The sequence below is a fragment of the Lepidochelys olivacea genome (genome assembly GCF_965140295.1).
Source record: "Lepidochelys olivacea isolate rLepOli2 genome assembly, chromosome: 12".
Lineage (NCBI taxonomy): Eukaryota > Metazoa > Chordata > Testudines > Cheloniidae > Lepidochelys > Lepidochelys olivacea.
In genome coordinates, this window is record NC_140422.1 from 805,126 (window position 1) to 823,055 (window position 17,930).

General features: G+C 48.8%; 1 protein-coding gene across 2 annotated transcripts in view; it reads right to left on the reverse strand.

The window, feature by feature from the left end:
• Positions 1–17,930, reverse strand: part of ZNRF1 (zinc and ring finger 1) — a 105,533-nt gene that overhangs the window by 13,273 nt on the left and 74,330 nt on the right. The gene's annotated exons all lie outside the window — the stretch shown is intronic.

Consider the following 17,930-nt stretch of genomic DNA (forward strand, 5'->3'; position numbering starts at 1 on the left):
TACACAACCCCCCTACAAGTTCACAACCAGGTTCCTTCCCAGAAATTACTTCCCTCTCCCTCAGCTCCTCTGTTACCCCTAACTCCCCCAAGCCTTTGCACTGCTTCTGAGGGGTGCAGGAAATACGGTTCTGTATTGTAGTTTAAATGAATTATTACTCAGAGTTCTGTATAAATATACCTAGTAAGGAATATATTTGTCAAAAAAACATTTCCTGAATCTTTTTTGTTGTCTGGATTGTTACAGACATACTTCCTGACAGGTATTTTGAAATAAATGACCAAAAATAATTGAAACTGGTGTGATTATATTGTGCTATTTTGACAAAATATGCAGAATTTTGTAGAAATTTAAAATGGTGTGTGAAGAATTTTAAATTTTTTGTTGCAGAATTTTTAGGCGCAGAATTCCCCCAGGCATAATGACATTTATTTAAGCAACTTACACAACTTATCTTAAAATTTTTACATTTATTATGTTAGAAAATGCTGAATGATGCGTTTCTTATTCACTAGATTAATTTTTTAATTTGTGATTTGGATGGAAATTCAAAGTTAAAAATGCACAAATCCAGCATTTTACGGTTCTGGTGTTGTTTTATTAACTAACTACGGCTACCTTAAAAATGCTGGCTACATAAGAAAGATTTATCACAAAGTTTATCAAAACATGTCTTGCATTTAAAACTGACTGATTTACAAAGGCAGGATAATCTGTAGTTAAGGAATTATACTGATTGTTTCTGGTCACCAGGTCCTTCAAGAGTTTAGAACTACCAGAGCTCATCCTGTCATACTTAGTTTTTATTCCTAGATTGGAAGAGGAAAACAAGCCTTCCTGCTTTTTCAACTCTCAATTGGTTTCTTCATTTTGAATGAGCTGGCCATTAAACTGACCAGGTCGAATAAAGTGAAATGAGGAACATTCTTGCTGCACTTGCAGAAGAGGCTATTGCTGTCAAAAGATGGTTTGGCACTTCAGCAAACTCTGGTTCCAGGTGCTTTGCTGATGATTTCCAGCAGGGCAGGGGTATGACTTGCTTTAAAACTTAGCAGCAACCACTTAACGCTTATTATTTATTTTATTTAATTTAAACAAATTTTAATAGATATAACACATTTAGGCCTTGATGTAGGTTGTCAATTTCAAATTTAATTTGAAATAGATTTAAAAATTCAATTTTGATGAAACAATGGGATTTTTATCCCCCCGGGCTGGCAACAGTGGGATGGGCCAGGGCAGACAGCTCCAGGTGGTGGCTAGAAGTTTACACACTCCTGCCCGGAGCAGCTCTCCACACACCACGGTGGTGGTTAAAGTGCCCGGGCCCTTGCTCACACCCAAGCTCCCAGTGTAGGAGCTCTGCTCTACGGCCTCATCACTGGCTCCCCTCTCGGTGCCCATTCTCTGGCTTAGAACCATGCCTGCTCCAGCTGAGCCAGCTAGCACACAGGGGGCAGCCTCCCTCAAGAAACCTGTTGCCATGGAGTCGGCCCGGCTCATCACAGGATATGGTGGGGCTGAATCCCTGCCTGCTGCCATGAGGACACGGACTGGGGGAGCCTGTCACACTGGAGAGAGGCCGTGCTGAGCGGGAGCTGCTGTTAAGATTCCCTGCCTTTGCAGCAGGCCCTGATTTTGCATGCATACATGCCACACTGGCAGGTGAGGGTGCTCTCACACCGGCCTCTGGAAGTGTGCAGGCTGCACTGCTGGGTCACCTGCCTCTATGCACACCTGACAGGGCCCTGCTTTCTTGCAGAGTCCGCCACCCTGGCCCTCCATGCTCCAGTCTCTGATGCCAATTCTGCTTCTCCAGCCCTCTCTCTCCAGCCTGTTCCCAGCACAGGGATCATTCAGCATCTTCTTCACAAGGGAGAAGGTCATCAACTGCCCTGCCAGCTCCCAGCCCACAGCCCTGCCAGAGCCGAGCCTATACCCAGACTCAGGACCCTTCTAAGTGCCAGCCATGGGGGAGGGTGTCCCTGCCCAGCACCACCTGCCTCACGCCCTCACCAGCAGCATACCTTCGCCAAGGGAGAGGAGCCCCGCTATTGCCATTGCACAGCGAGGGAGAGTGCCCAGTACATGGGCACGCAGACCATGGCAGAACAGGGCAGGAGCGGACGTGAACATATACACACCTTGGAGCTTCCCCACTCGTGCCCACAGTGGTACGCGGACACTGGAACAGAACCAGGTCTGACTCTCTACTCACTGGGCCGTGAGGGAGCAGCATGAGCCAAGCAGCAGAGTAGTACCCGTGCCTCCTGCAAAGGGGCACGCACCGGAGAACCTGCTGCTCAGCTGGACAGAATGTCCATGAAGGCACCATGAAGAAGGGGGAAGCTCCAAGGCCTGCTCTGCCTGGCCCCCAGCCTGGTAGCAGACCTGGAAGGGCTGGGCAGGCAAGGAGGCAGCACACAGGATAAGGCCACAGCCGGGAGCTTGCCAGCTCTTGCTAGCAGAGCCCAGGACGTCAGCAGTTGGGATAAAGAAAGGAAGTGACGGAGGCCAGCATGAGGGAGTGGGCACCCAGCCAGACAGCTGCTCTGGAGGTGTCAAAACCCCAGCGCCCTAAGCAGACTGCCAGCAGGCTCAAGGGCGAGGAGGGTAGGGACGTGCTGAAACCAGAGCACCTGTCTCAAGCCGGGAGCCACGTGGAACGCAGGAGCTGTGTGGGATCCAGAAGAGTAGCAAAGGGCAGCACAACAGCCAGGACACTTGCCAACCTCAGGGGAACGCTACCAGATCACAGCCTCACCCCCTCCCCACCCCAGCTTTAAAGCAAGGCACCCATGGACTGACACACCAGCTCCTAGCACCCCCACCCCGGGTGAGAGGCCAAAGGGGAGGCTGGAAGGAAGTGCAGGGCTGCAGGAAGCCCTGTGTTCAGGACGAAGGAGCGCTGACAGAGCTGCTCCCAGCCTCCCATTCATACAGGGCCTTCCTCTAGGCCTTGTGTCTTAGGTGGGCTGCAGGAAGCAGCGCATCAGACAATCGCACGGATGTGAACACATTTTGATCGGTCCCTCGACCAATCCGCTGAGTCCCAAGCTCAGCACCATGCGGCTCCCTGGCTACCTGACATCGCAAACACCTAGCTCAGTGTGGGGAGCACAGATCAGCCCAGGGGCTCTGAAGTCACAGGGCAAATGTATCCCCATGAACATGGTCCCGGCCGGGGAGCAAAAGAGGTTACTGGGGCTGCAGGATAATGGCCTGAAGCCTGCATGACTGAGCTAGGAGCTGAAATGGGTTTTGCACTGAAAAAGCATAAGCTTCTCAGCTCGCCTTGAACACGTCTTAGCATCGTTCCCCCACTGCCTACTCTCCGGAGAGAGACAGCTCAGAGGCTGATTGCACCAGAGCCTGCAGCACAAATGCTGCGCTGTGTGGTCTGCAGCACTGCCCCGTTCGCAGGGCTCTCCCCTCCGTCACACCACACCCAGCTCCCCTCTCCAGACTTCGCTCCACCTGCCACGGCCGCTCAATGCCCCTGTTCACTCGCTGCACTAGAGAATCTGTGCAGGCAGCTCTCCACTGCTAACCCCTCTGCGCAATGGGATTGGTGGGACCAGACAATCTACATTCCGTGCACTCTGCCTACCCCGATCCAGGAGCAGGTCTGTCCTTTGGCCCCAGGCCCATCAGTCTTTTTGTGCCTGCCATTCGTGCAGAAGCCAGGAGCACATGACTAACCCTCCACAGACACAGCCAGCGTGCTCCCTACACCTGGGATGACACACGGTGAGGGGATGCAAGAGGGGAGATAGGGGTTCCATGTGGACTGAAGAACCAGCAGCACGAAGGCAAAGAGGTCCCCACCCAGGGGTTCTCAGAGCTGCCAGGCCAAGGGCGTCTGAATGAGGCACCTGGAGAAGGGGGCTGGGGTGGGAAACAAGCCCCTTGAGTACAACATACAGGACTATGGAATGAGACAGGGGGGCTGCCACCCAGGAGGCACAGCTCCCACTCAGGGACTGAGGAGAATGGGCCCTTCCCAATACCAGACAGGCAGGAATTGCTCTGGCTCTTGGGACAGGATTAGGGGCTCAGGGCAAGTCCCTAGCGCTCACAGCCCAGGAGCAGGCCAGGTCCAGGCTGCCCTCAATGGCACTGGACAGATGAAACCCACATGTCGCCCACGCGGTGCAGCACTAGGCCCTCTTGCAGGTGGGAACATAAGAATGGCCATATTGGGTCAGACCAAAGGTCCATCAAGCCCAGTATCCTGTTCTAGGACAGTGGCCAATGGTAGGTGCCCGAAGGGAATGAACAGACAGGTTATCATCAAGTGATGCCCTGTCACCCAATCCCAGCTTCTGGCAAACAGAGGCTAGGGACACCATCCCTGCTCATCCTGACTAATAACCATTGATGGACCTATCTTCCATGAATAAGGGCTGCATTAGGGAGGCTGTGTTGGTGAGTATCCGAGTGTCTGTTGTGGGGACAGTTTGACCATGTGCTTGATTGGTTGTTTGAAAAGTGTGAATTGGGAGTGCTTTCTTCCAGGTGAGCCTTGAGTGGGCCTGACTGTTACAAAAAGCCAGTCAGCTGTGAACCAGCTGAGCAGCAAACAGCAGAGAACCTAACAGAGGGAGTTTGCCTGGGGAGAGCCCACTGAGGCTTACATCTTGCCAGCTTCTCTGAGTAGTTTCTACAACTCCTGAGGAAGCTCGTAGAAGGAAGGTAATATGGATGAGGAGTGTTCAGCTGTTGTGACCTGCACTGGATGTGCCATGTTTGTCTTTCTTCCACAGGACAGAAGCGACTTTGTCTGTACAAAGTGCAAGCTGGTCTCCATATTGGAAGAGAAGGTTCAAGGTCTGGAGCAACAGGTATCGACCCTGCGTTGCATAAGAGAAACTGAAGATTTCCTGGACAGACGTCAGGATATGCTTCTACGGGCACAAGGTTCTGAAGATTCAGAGCAGGCTGCGCAGCGCGGACAGGAGGACGGTGAAGAAATTTGGCAGCATGTGACCTCCAGAGAAAAAGGGGAGGGTCCATGTACCAGCAACGCAGATACAGGTAAGTAACCGTTTTCATGTTCTCTCCACAGGTACTAATGCGGAGAGTGGACCAGATGATACATCTGAGGGAAGGGAACAGAAGGAGACTCCGCCGATTGGAAGGCATGAGATGCACTGTCCTAGGGTTGGGGGTTCCACAACCACCGCTCCCAAGAGAAGGAGGCGGGTGGTGGTGGTCGGGGACTCTCTCCTCAGGGGGACTGAGTCATCTATCTGCCGCCCCGACTGGGAAAACCGAGAAGTCTGCTGCTTGCCAGGACCTAGGATTCCCAATGTGACAGAGAGATTGCCGAGACTCATCAAGCCCTCAGATCACTACCCCTTCCTGCTTCTCCAAGTGGGCACCCATGATACTGCCAAGAATGACCTTGAGTGGATCACTGCAGACTACGTGGCTCTGGGAAGAAGGATAAAGGAGTTTGAGGTGCAAGTGGTGTTCTTGTCCATCCTCCCCGTGGAAGGAAAAGGCCTGGGTAGAGACCGTCGAATCGTGGAAGTCGACCAATGGCTACGTAGGTGGTGTCGGAGAGAAGGCTTTGAATTCTTTGACCATGGGATGGTGTTCCAAGAAGGAGGAGTACTAGGCAGAGACGGGCTCCACCTAACGAAGAGAGGGAAGAGCATCTTCACCACAGGCTGGCTAACCTAGTGAGGAGGGCTTTAAACTAGGTTCACCGGGGGAAGGAGACCAAAGCCCTGAAGTAAGTGGGAAAGTGGGATACCAGGAGGAAGCACGAGCAGGAGTGTGCGAAAGGGGAGGGCTCCTGCCTCACACTGAGAAAGAGGGACGATCAGCGAGTTATCTCAAGTGCCGATACACAAATGCAAGAAGCCTGAGAAAGAAGCAGGGAGAACTGGAAGTCCTGGCACAGTCAAGGAATTATGATGTGATTGGAATAACAGAGACTTGGTGGGATAATTCACATGACTGGAGTACTGTCATGGATGGATATAAGCTGTTCAGGAAGGACAAGCAGGGCAGAAAAGGTGGGGGAGTTGCACTGTATGTAAGGGAGCAGTATGACTGCGCAGAGCTCAAGTATGAAACTACAGAAAAACCTGAGTGTCTCTGGATTAAGTTTAGAAGCATGAGCAACAAGGGTTATGGCGTGGTGGGAGTCTGCTATAGACCACTGGAGCAGGGGGATGAGGTGGACGAGGCTTTCTTCTGGCATCTCACGGAAGTTACTAGATCACAGGCCCTGGTTCTCATGGGAGACTTCAATCACCCTGATATCTGCTGGGAGAGCAACACAGCATAGACAATCCAGGAAGTTTTTGGGAAGGGTAGGGGACAATTTCCTGGTGCAAGTGCTGGAGGAACCAACGAGGGGCAGAGCTCTTCTTGACCTGCTGCTCACAAACCGGGAAGAATTAGTAGGGGAAGCAAAAATGGATGGGAACCTGGGAGGCAGTGACCATGAGATGGTCGAGTTCAGGATCCTGACACAGGGAAGAAAGGAGAGCAGCAGAATATGGACCCTGGACTTCAGAAAAGCAGACTTCGACTCCCTCAGGGAACTGATGGGCAGGATCCCCTGGGAGAATAACATGAGGGGGCAAAGGAGTCCAGGAGAGCTGGCTGTATTTTAAAGAATCCTTATTGAGGTTACAGGGACAAACTATCCTGATGTGTAAAAAGAATAGTAAATATGGCCGGCGACCAGCTTGGCTTCACAGTGAAATCCTTGCTGATCTTAAACACAAAAAAGAAGTTACAAGAAGTGGAAGATTGGACAAATGACCAGGAAAGAGTATAAAAATATTGCTTGGGCATGCAGGAGTGAAATCAGGAAGGCCAAATCACACCTGGAGTTGCAGCTAGAAAGAGATGTTAAGAGTAACAAGAAGGGTTTCTTCAGGTATGCTAGCAACAAAAAGAAAGTCAAGGAAAGTGTGGCCCCTTACTGAATGAGGGAGGCAACCTAGTGACAGAGGATGTGGAAAAAGCTAATGTACTCAATGCTTTTTTTGCCTCTGTCTTCAGGAACAAGGTCAGCTCCCAGACTACTGCACTGGGCAGCACAGCATGGGGAGGAGGTGACCAGCCCTCTGTGGAGAAAGAAGTGGTTCGGGACTATTCAGAAAAGCTGGACAAGCACAAGTCCATGGGGCCGGATGCGCTGCATATGAGAGTGCTAAAGGAGTTGGTGGATGTGATTGCAGAGCCATTGTCCATTATCTTGGAAAACTCATGGTGATCGGGGGAAGTCCCGGACAACTGGAAAAAGGCCAACGTAGTGCCCCTCTTTAAAAAAGGGAAGGAGGAGGATCCTGGGAACTACAGGCCAGTCGGCCTCACCTCAGTCCCTGGAAAAAATCATGGAGCAGGTCCTCAAGGAATCAATTCTGAAGCACTTAGATGAGAGGAAAGTGATCAGGAACAGTCAGCATGGATTCACCAAGGGCAAGTCATGCCTGACTAATCTAATTGCCTTTTATGACGAGATAACTGGCTCTGTGGATGAGGGGAAAGCAGTGGACGTGTTGTTCCTTGACTTTAGCAAGGAACAACAGTATTCTCCCACAGTATTCTTGCGAGCAAGTTAAAGAAGTATGGGCTGGATGAATGGACTATAAGGTGGATAGCAAGTTGGCTAGATTGTCGGGCTCAACGGGTAGTGATCAATGGCTCCATGTCTAGTTGGCAGCCGGTATCAAGTGGAGTGCCCCAAGGGTTGGTCCTCAGGCCGGTTTTGTTCAATATCTTCATAAATGATCTGGAGGATGGTGTGGATTGCACTCTCAGCAAGTTTGCAGATAACACTAAGGGAGGAGAGGTAGATACGCTGGAGAGTAGGGATAGGATACAGAGGGCCCTAGACAAATTGGAGGACTGGGCCAAAAGAAATCTGATGAGGTTTAACAAGGACAAGTGCAGAGTCCTGTACTTAGGATGGAAGAATCCAATGCACTGCTACAGACTAGGGACTGAATGGCTACGCAGCAGTTCTGCAGAAAAGGACCTAGGGGTTACAATGATGAGAAGCTGGATATGAGTCAACAGTGTGCCCTTGTTGCCAAGAAGGCCAATGGCATTTTGGGATGTATAAGTAGGGGCATTGCCAGCAGATCTAGGGACGTGATCGGTCCCCTCTATTCGACATCGGTGAGGCCTCATCTGGAGTACTGTGTCCAGTTTTGGGCCCCACACTACAAGAAGGAGGTGGAAAAATTGGAGAACGTCCAGCGGAGGGAACAAAAATGATAAGGGAACTGGAACACATGACTTATGAGGAGAGGCTGAGGGAACTGGGATTGTTTAGTCTGCAGAAGAGAAGAATGAGGGGGGATTTGATAGCTGCTTTCAACTACCTGAAAGGGGGTTCCAAAGAGGATGGATCTAGACTGTTCTCAGTGGTAGCAGATGACAGAAAAGGAGTAACGGTCCCAAGTTGCAGTGGGGGAGGTTTAAGTTTGGATATTAGGAAAAAACCTTTTTCACTAGGAGGGTGGTGAAACACACTAGAATGCGTTACCTAGGGAGGTGGTGGAATCTCCTTCCTTAGAAGTTTTTAAGGTCAGGCTTGACAAAGCCCTGGGAGGGATGATTGAGTTGGGGATTGGTCCTGCTTTGAGCAGGGGGTTGGACTAGATCCTGAGGTCCCTTCCAACCCTGATATTCTATGAATCTATCTAGCTTCCTTTTGAACCCTCTTATGGTATTGGCCTCCACAACATTCTCTGGCAAGGAGTTCCAGAGGTTGACAGTGTGTTGAGTGAAAAAATACTTTGTGTTTATTTTAAACCTGCTACCTATTAATTTCATTTGGTGGCCCCTTTTTCTTGTATTATGAGAAGGAGTAAATAACAGTTCCTTATTTACTTTCTCTATACCACTCATGATTTTATAGACCTCTATCATATCTTGTCTTAGTCGCCTCTTTTCCAAGCTGAAAAGTCTTATTAATCTCTCCTCATACGGAAGCTGTTCTATACCCCTACTCATTTTTGTTGCCCTTTTCTGAACCTTTTCAAATTCCAATATATCCTTTTTGAGATGAGGCGACCACATCTGCATGCAGTATTCACGGTGTGGGCGTACCATGGATTTATACAGAGGCAATATGATATTTTCTGTCTTATTATCTTTCTCTTTCTTGATGATTCCCAACATTCTGTTCACTTTTCTGACTGCCGCTGCACGTTGAGTGGATGATTTTAGAGAACTATCCACAACTCCAAGATCTCTTTCTTGAGTGGTAACAGCTAATTTAGATCCCATCATTGTATATGTATAGTTAGGATTATGCTTTCCAATGTGCATTACTTTGCATTTATCAACATGAAATTTCATCTGCCATTTTGTTGCCCAGTCACAGAGCCCTGGTCTATACTATGGGGTTAGGTCGAATTTAGCCACGTTAGGTCAATTTTAAGATGACTGCGTCTACACAACCAAGCCCGTTCCGTTGACCTAAAGGGCTCTTAAAATCGACTTCTGTACTCCTCCCTGGCGAGGGGAGTAGCGCTAAAATCGACCTTGCTGGGTCGAATTTGGGGTAGTGCAGACGCAATTAGACGGTATTGGCCTCCAGGAGCCATCCCAGAGTGCTCCAATGTGACCCCTCTGGACAGCACTTTCAACTCCGATGCACCAGCCAGGCACACAGGAAAAGCCCTAGGAAATTTTGAATTTCATTTCCTCTTTGGTCAGCGTGGTGAGCTCAGCAGCACAGGTGACCATGCAGTCCCCCCAGAATTGCAAACGAGCTCCAGCATGGAGCAAATGGGTGACACTGGATCTGATTGCTATATGGGGAGAAGAATCTGTGCAGGCTGAACTCCAATCAAAAAGAAGAAATGCTGATATATATGCCAAAATCACACAGGGCATGGTGGAGAAAGGCTGCAACAGGGAAACACAGCAGTGCCACATGAAAGTCAAGAAGCTCAGGCAAGCCTACCAAAAGACAAAGGAGGCAAACAGTCACTCTGGGTCAGAGCCCCAGACATGCAGCTTCTATGATCAGCTGCATGGCATTCTAGGCGGGGACCCTACCACTACCCCACCACTGTCTGTGGACACCTGCAAGGGGGGGAGAGTCTCATTCAACAGGAAGGAGGATTTTGTAGATGAGAAGGAGGAGGAGAATGCGCAGCAGGCAAGCGGTGAATCCATTCTCCCTGGCAGCCAGGACCTTTTCATCACCCTGGAGCCAATACCCTTCCAAGGCAGGATCCCCGACCCTGAAGCTGGAGAAGGCAGCTCTGGGGAGTGCACATTTGTAACTACAGTACAGGGTTTAAAAGCAATAGTGGTTAATGTTTGATTTGCCCTGAAGAATTGGGATGCATTCGTGGCCAGTACAGCTATTGGAAAAGTCTGTTAACGTGTCTGGGGATGGAGCGGGAATCCTCCAGGGACTTCTCCATGAAGCTCTCAAGTTGCAGTGGGGGAGGTTTAGGTTGGATATTAGGAAAACCTTTTTCACTAGGAGGGTGGTGAAACACTGGAATGCGTTGCCTAGGGAGGTGGTGGAATCTCCTTCCTTAGAAGTTTTTAAGGTCAGGCTTGACAAAGCCCTGGCTGGGATGATTTAACTGGGTATGGGTCCTGCTTTTGAGCAGGGGGTTGGACTAGATGACCTCCTGAGGTCCCTTCCAACCCTGATATTCTATGATTCTATGATTCTCTCCTGGAGGTGCTCTGAAAACCTTTGCAGAAGGTTTCTGGGGAGGGCTACCTTATTTCGTCCTCCACAGTAGGACACTTTACCATGCCAAGTCAGTAGCAAGGAGTCTGGAATCATTGCAGCACAAAGCATGGCAGCGAATGGTCCTGGGTTTTGGTCGAATTCAAGCAACATTCGGTCTTTATCTTTCTGTGTTAGCCTCAGGAGAGTGATATCATTCATGGTCACCTGGTTGAAATAGGGGAATTTTTGTAAGGGAACAGTAAAAGGACCCTGCTCATGCTGGATTGCTTGCGCTGGGCTAAAAGGGATCATAGATATTTAGGTCAGAAGGGACCATTATGATCATCTAGTCTGACCTCCTGCACAACGCAGGCCACAGAATTTCACCCATCAGTCCCATATAAGCTGCTCCATTATCTGTGATCAGTGTCAGACTAGGGTCATCTCATTTGCCTTTTAAAATCTTGGTACAACATTAGCTTTCTTCCGGTTTTCTGGAAATTCCCTTGGTGTTATGGAGAATATGGATGGCCAGGATCCCCTGGGGGACTAACTTGAAAGGGAAAGGAGTCCAGGAGAGCTGGCTGTATTTCAAGGAATCCCTGTTGAGGTTACAGGGACAAACCATCCCAATGAGTCGAAAGAATAGTAAATATGGCAGGCGACCAGCTTGGCTTAATGGTGAAATCCTAGCGGATCTTAAACATAAAAAAGAAGCTTACAAGAAGTGTAAGGTTGGACATATGACCAGGGAAGAGTATAAAAATATTGCTCGGGCATGTAGGAATGATATCAGGAGGGCCAAATCGCACCTGGAGCTGCAGCTAGCGAGAGATGTCAAGAGTAACAAGAAGGGTTTCTTCAGGTATGTTGGCAACAAGAAGAAAGCCAAGGAAAGTGTGGGCCCCTTACTGAATGAGGGAGGCAACCTAGTGACAGAGGATGTGGAAAAAGCTAATGTGCTCAATGCTTTTTTTGCCTCTGTCTTCACGAACAAGGTCAGCTCCCAGACTGCTGCGCTGGGCAGCACAAAATGGGGAAGAGATGGCCAGCCCTCTGTGGAGATAGAGGTAGTTAGGGACTATTTAGAAAAGCTGGACGTGCACAAGTCCATGGGGCCGGACGAGTTGCATCCGAGAGTGCTGAAGGAATTGGTGGCTCTGATTGCAGAGCCATTGGCCATTATCTTTGAAAACTCGTGGTGAACCGGAGAAGTCCCGGATGACTGGAAAAAGGCTAATGTAGTGCCAATCTTTAAAAAAGGGAAGAAGGAGGATCCTGGGAACTACAGGCCAGTCAGCCTCACCTCAGTCCCTGGAAAAATCATGGAGCAGGTCCTCAAAGAATCAATACTGATGCACTTGCATGAGAGGAAAGTGATCAGGAACAGCCAGCATGGATTCACCAAGGGAAGGTCACGCCTGACTAATCTAATCGCCTTTTATGATGAGATTACTGGTTCTGTGGATGAAGGGAAAGCAGTGGATGTATTGTTTCTTGACTTTAGCAAAGCTTTTGACACGGTCTCCCACAGTATTCTTGTCAGCAAGTTAAGGAAGTATGGGCTGGATGAATGCACCATAAGGTGGGTAGAAAGCTGGCTAGATTGTCGGGCTCAACGGGTAGTGATCAATGGCTCCATGTCTAGTTGGCAGCCGGTGTCAAGTGGAGTGCCCCAAGGGTCGGTCCGGGGCCGGTTTTGTTCAATATCTTCATAAATGATCTGGAGGATGGTGTGGATTGCACTCTCAGCAAATTTGCGGATGATACTAAACTGGGAGGAGTGGTAGATACGCTGGAGGGGAGGGATAGGATACAGAGGGACCTAGACAAATTGGAGGATTGGGCCAAAAGAAATCTGATGAGGTTCAATAAGGATAAGTGCAGGGTCCTGCACTTAGGATGGAAGAATCCAATGCACCACTACAGACTAGGGACCGAATGGCTCGGCAGCAGTTCTGCAGAAAAGGACCTAGGGTTACAGTGGACGAGAAGCTGGATATGAGTCAACAGTGTGCCCTTGTTGCCAAGAAGGCCAATGGCATTTTGGGATGTATATGTAGGGGCACTGCCAGCAGATCGAGGGACATGATCCTCCCTCTCTATTTGACACTGGTGAGGCCTCATCTGGAGTACTGTGTCCAGTTTTGGGCCCCACACTACAAGAAAGATGCGGAAAAATTGGAAAGAGTCTAGTGGAGGGCAACAAAAATGATTAGGGGACTGGAACACATGACTTATGAGGAGAGGCTGAGGGAACTGGGATTGTTTAGTCTGTGGAAGAGAAGTATGAGGGGGGATTTGATAGCTGCTTTCAACTACCTGAAAGGGGGTTCCAAAGATTCATAGATATTTAGGTCAGAAGGGACCATTATGATCATCTAGTCCGAACTCCTGCACAACGCAAGCCACAGAATTTCACACACCACTCCTGCAAAAAACCTCACACCTATGTCTGTGCTATTGAAGTCCTCAAATCGTAGTTTAAAGACTTCAAGGAGCAGAGAATCCTCCAGCAAGTGACCCGTGCCCCATGCTACAGAGAAAGGTGAAAAACCTCCAGGGCCTCTTCCAATCTGCCCTGGAGGAAAATTCCTTCCTGACCCCAAATATGGCAATCAGCTAAACCCTGAGCATATGGGCAAGATTCATCAGCCAGATACCACAGAAAAATTCTTTCCTGGGTAACTCAGATCCCACCCCATCAAATAGACCATCACAGGCCATTGGGCCTATTTACCATGAATATTTAATTACCAAAACCATGTTATCCCATCATACCATCTCCTCCATAAACTTATCGAGTTTAATCTTAAAGCCAGATAGATCTTTTGCCCCCACCGCTTCCCTTGGAAGGCTATTCCAAAACTTCACTTCTCTGATGGTTAGAAACCTTCATCTAATTTCTAGTCTAAATTTCCTGGTGGCCACTTTATATCCATTTGTTCTTGTGTCCACATTGGTACTGAGCTTAAATAATTCCTCTCCCTCTCCAGTATTTATCCCTCTGATATATTTATAGAGAGCAATCATATCTCCCCTCAACCTTCTTTTAGTTAGGCTAAACAAGCCAAGCTCCCTGAGTCTCCTTTCATAAGACAAGTTTTCCATTCCTCGGATCATCCTAGTAGCCCTTCTCTGTACCTGTTCCAATTCATCCTTCTTAAACATGGGAGACCAGAATTGCACACAGTATTCCAGGTGAAGTCTCACCAGGGCCTTGTATAATGGTACTAAAACCTCCTTATCCCTACTGGAAATACCTCTCCTGATGCATCCCAAGACCGCATTAGCTTTTTTCACGGCCATATCACATTGGCGGCTCATAGTCATCCTATGATCAACCAATACTCCAAGGTCCTTCTCCTCCTCCGTTACTTCTAATTGGTGCGTCCCTAGCTTATAACTAAAATTCTTGTTATTAATCCCTAAATGCATGACCTTACACTTCTCACTATTAAATTTCATCCTATTACTATTACTCCAGTTTACAAGGTCATCCAGATCCTCCTGCAGGATATCCCTGTCCTTCTCTAAATTAGCAATACCTCCCAGGTTTGTATCATCTGCAAACTTTATTAGCACATTCCCGCTTTTTGTGCCGAGGTCAGTAATAAAAAGATTAAATAAGATTGGTCCCAGAACCAATCCTTGAGGAACTTGACTGGTAACCTCCCTCCAGCCTGACAGTTCACCTTTCAGTAGGACCCGTTGTAGTCTCCCCTTTAACCAATTCCTTATCCACCTTTCAATTTTCCTACTGATCCCCATCTTATCCAATTTAACTAATAATTCCCCATGTGGCACGGTATCAAACGCCTTACTGAAATCTAGGTAAATTAGATCCACTGTGTTTCCTTTGTCTAAAAAATCTGTTACTTTCTCAAAGAAGGAGATCAGGTTGGTTTGGCACGATCTACCTTTTGTAAAACCATGTTTTGTATTTTGTCCCATTTACCATTGACTTCAATGTCCTTAACTACCTTCTCCTTCAAAATTTTTTCCAAGACCTTGCATACTACAGATGTCAAACTAACAGGCCTATAATTACCCGGATCACTTTTTTTCCCTTTCTTAAAAATAGGAACTATGTCAGCAATTCTCCAATCATACGGTACAACCCCTGAGTTAGGGGATGGCTCTAGACTGTTCTCAGTGGTAGCTGATGACAGAACAAGGAGTAATGGTCTTAAGCTGCAGTGAGGGAGGTTTAGGTTAGATATTAGGAAAAACTTTTTCACTAGGAGGGTGCTGAAATACTGGAATGTGTTACCTAGGGAGGTGGTGGAATCTCCTTCCTTAGATATTTTTAAGGTCAGGCTTGACAAAACCCTGGCTGGGATGATTTAGTTGCGGATTGGTCCTGCTTTGAGCAGGGGGTTGGACTAGATGACCTCCTGAGGTCCCTTCCAACCCTGATATTCTATGATTTGTAGTGTGGCTACAATAAGCAATGTGGCCTTGTCCTTCCCTCCTCCCGCACCCTACCCCACCCGGCCTACCTTGTCAGTTATCTCACTTTTTTTTTTTTTAATAAAGAAAGAATGCGTGGTTTCAAAACAATAGTTACTTTATTTCCTTTGCCAGCTGTGATCGAAGGGGGGGGAGAGTGGTTGGCTTACAAGAAATTAAAATCAACAAAGGGGGCGGGTTTGCAGCAAGGAGAAACACACACAACTGTCACAAAACTGGTTTTCAAAGCCTCTCTGATGCGCAGCGCGCCTAGCTGTGCTCTTCTAATCGCCCTGGTGTCTGGCTGCTCAAAATCAGCCACCAGACAATTTGCCTCAGCCTCCCACCTGGCCATAAACGTCTCCCCCTTACTCTCACAGATATTATGGAGCACACAGCAAGCAGCAATAACAATGGGAATGTTGGTTGCGCTGAGCTCTCACCTAGTCAGCAAACAGTGCCAGCGAGCTTTTAAACGTCCAAAGGCACATTCTACCACTATTTTGCACTAGATCAGCCTATAGTTGAACTGCTCTTTACTACTGTCCAAGCTGCCTGTGTACGGCTTCATGAGCCATGGAAGCAAGGGGTAGGCTGGGTCCCCAAGGATAACTATTGGCATTTCAACATCCCCAATGGTAATTTTCTGGTCTGGGAAGTAAGTCCCTTCTTGCAACTGCTCAAACTGCCTGGAGTTCCTAAAGATGCGAGCGTCATGCACCTTTCCCAGCCATCTCACGTTGATGTTGGTGAAACGTCCCTTGTGATCCACCAGTGCTTGCAGCACCATTGAGAAGCACCCCTTGCGGTTTATGTTCTGGTTGGCAAGGTGGTCCGGTCCCAAGATAGGGATATGCGTTCCGTCTATCGCCCCACCACAGTTAAGTAACCCCATTGCAGCAAAGCCATCCAGTATGACCTGCACATTTCCTAGAGTCACTACCCTTGATAGCAGAACGTCAGTGACTGCCTTGACTACTTGAATCACAGCAGCCCCCACAGTAGACTTGCCCACTCCAAATTGATTCCTGACTGACTGGTAGCAGTCAGAAATTGCAAGCTTCCACAGGGCTATCGCCACTCACTTCTCAACTGTCAGGGCAGCTCTCATCTTGGTATTCCTGCGCTTCAGGGCAGGGGAAAGCAACTCACAAAGTTCAAGGAAAGTGGCCTTACGCATGCGAAAGTTTCGCAGCCACTGTGAATCATCCCAATCCTGCAACACTATGCGATCCCACCAGTCTGTGCTTGTTTGCCAGGCCCAGAATCGGCGTTCCACTGTATCAACCAGCCCCACTGCCGCCATGATGTCCCAATTGCCACAGCCCATGCTTTCAGGAACGTCTGTGTCCATGAACCGATCAGTCGTCCTCGTGCTGGCGCCTCTTAGCCCGGTTCTGCACATCCTCCAGGATAATGAGCGAGGTGTTTACAGTGCTCACAACAGTAGTGGTGAGCTGAGCGGGCTCCATGCTTGCTGTGGTACGGCGTCCATACGGGTAACCCAGGAAAAAAGGCGCAAAACGATTGTCTGCCGTTGCTTTCACGGAGGGAGGGAGGGAGGGGCGACTGAAGACATGTACCCAAAACCACCTGCGACAATGTTTTTGCCCCATCAGGCATTGGGAGCTTAACCCAGAATTCCAATGGGCAGCAGAGACTGCGGGAACTGTGGGATAGCTACCCCACAGTGCAACACTCTGTAAGTTGATGCTAGCCATGGTATTGAGGACACACTCCGCCGACTTAATGCGCTTAGTGGGGACATACACAATTGACTGTATAAAATCGATTTCTAAAAATCAACTTCTACAAAATCAACCTAATTTTGTAGTGTAGACATACCCCTAGTTTTGTGAGATCTCTTTGTAGCTCTTCGCAGTCTGCCTGGGACTTAACTATCTTGAGTAGTTTTGTGTCTGCAAATTTTGCCACCTCACTGTTTACTGCTTTCTCCAGATCATTTCTGAATATGTTCAATTGGACTGGGCCCAGTACAGACCCATGGGGGACACCACTATTTACCTCTCTCCATTCTGAAAAATGACTATTTATTCCCTACCCTTTGTTCCCTCTCTTTTAACCAGTTACCAATCCATGAGAACACCCTTCCTCTTATCCCATGACTGCTTATTTTGCTTAAGAGCCTTTGGTGAGGGACCTTGTCAAAGGTTTTCTGAAAATCTAAATACACTATATCTACTGGATCCCTCTTGTCCACATGCTTGTTGACCCCATCAAAGAATTCTAGTAGACTGGTGAGGCATGATTTCCCTTTACAAAACCCATCTTGACTATTTCCCAGGAAGTGGGTTACCTGGACCACTAGATCCTACCACCAGCCACACAGTGTCTTGGCTGCGTAACCAAGTTAGGCCAATCAGTTCCCATCCCCAGTGTTCAATTCTTCACTGATCAAGTCACTGGGAGAAATGAAGTGACCCCAGAGTGCCCTGGGGGCACTCCCGCCCCACAAATGCTCTGGAGGAAATGCACATAGCCCACCCTCCCCAGACACTACACTTCAGGGTTTCTGCTCCCAGCACAGCCTATGTCTAGGGCTGCCCCATCTTCTCCCCACACACTCCTCCACCCCACTCCCACCTCGCAAGACAAAGCTCTGCACAGTGCAAGCCAACAGGGTTGATCCTCAGCCCCCAGCCCCACACGTGTGACCCAGCTAGCTGCCCCTTTCCCCCCCACTGGGGTAGTTTTGGGAAGAGCCAAGTAGGGCTGGATGGGGGCTGTGTGGAGAAGGGTGTTACACCTAACAAGGGGGTGGAGAGCAGAGGCCTGGGCA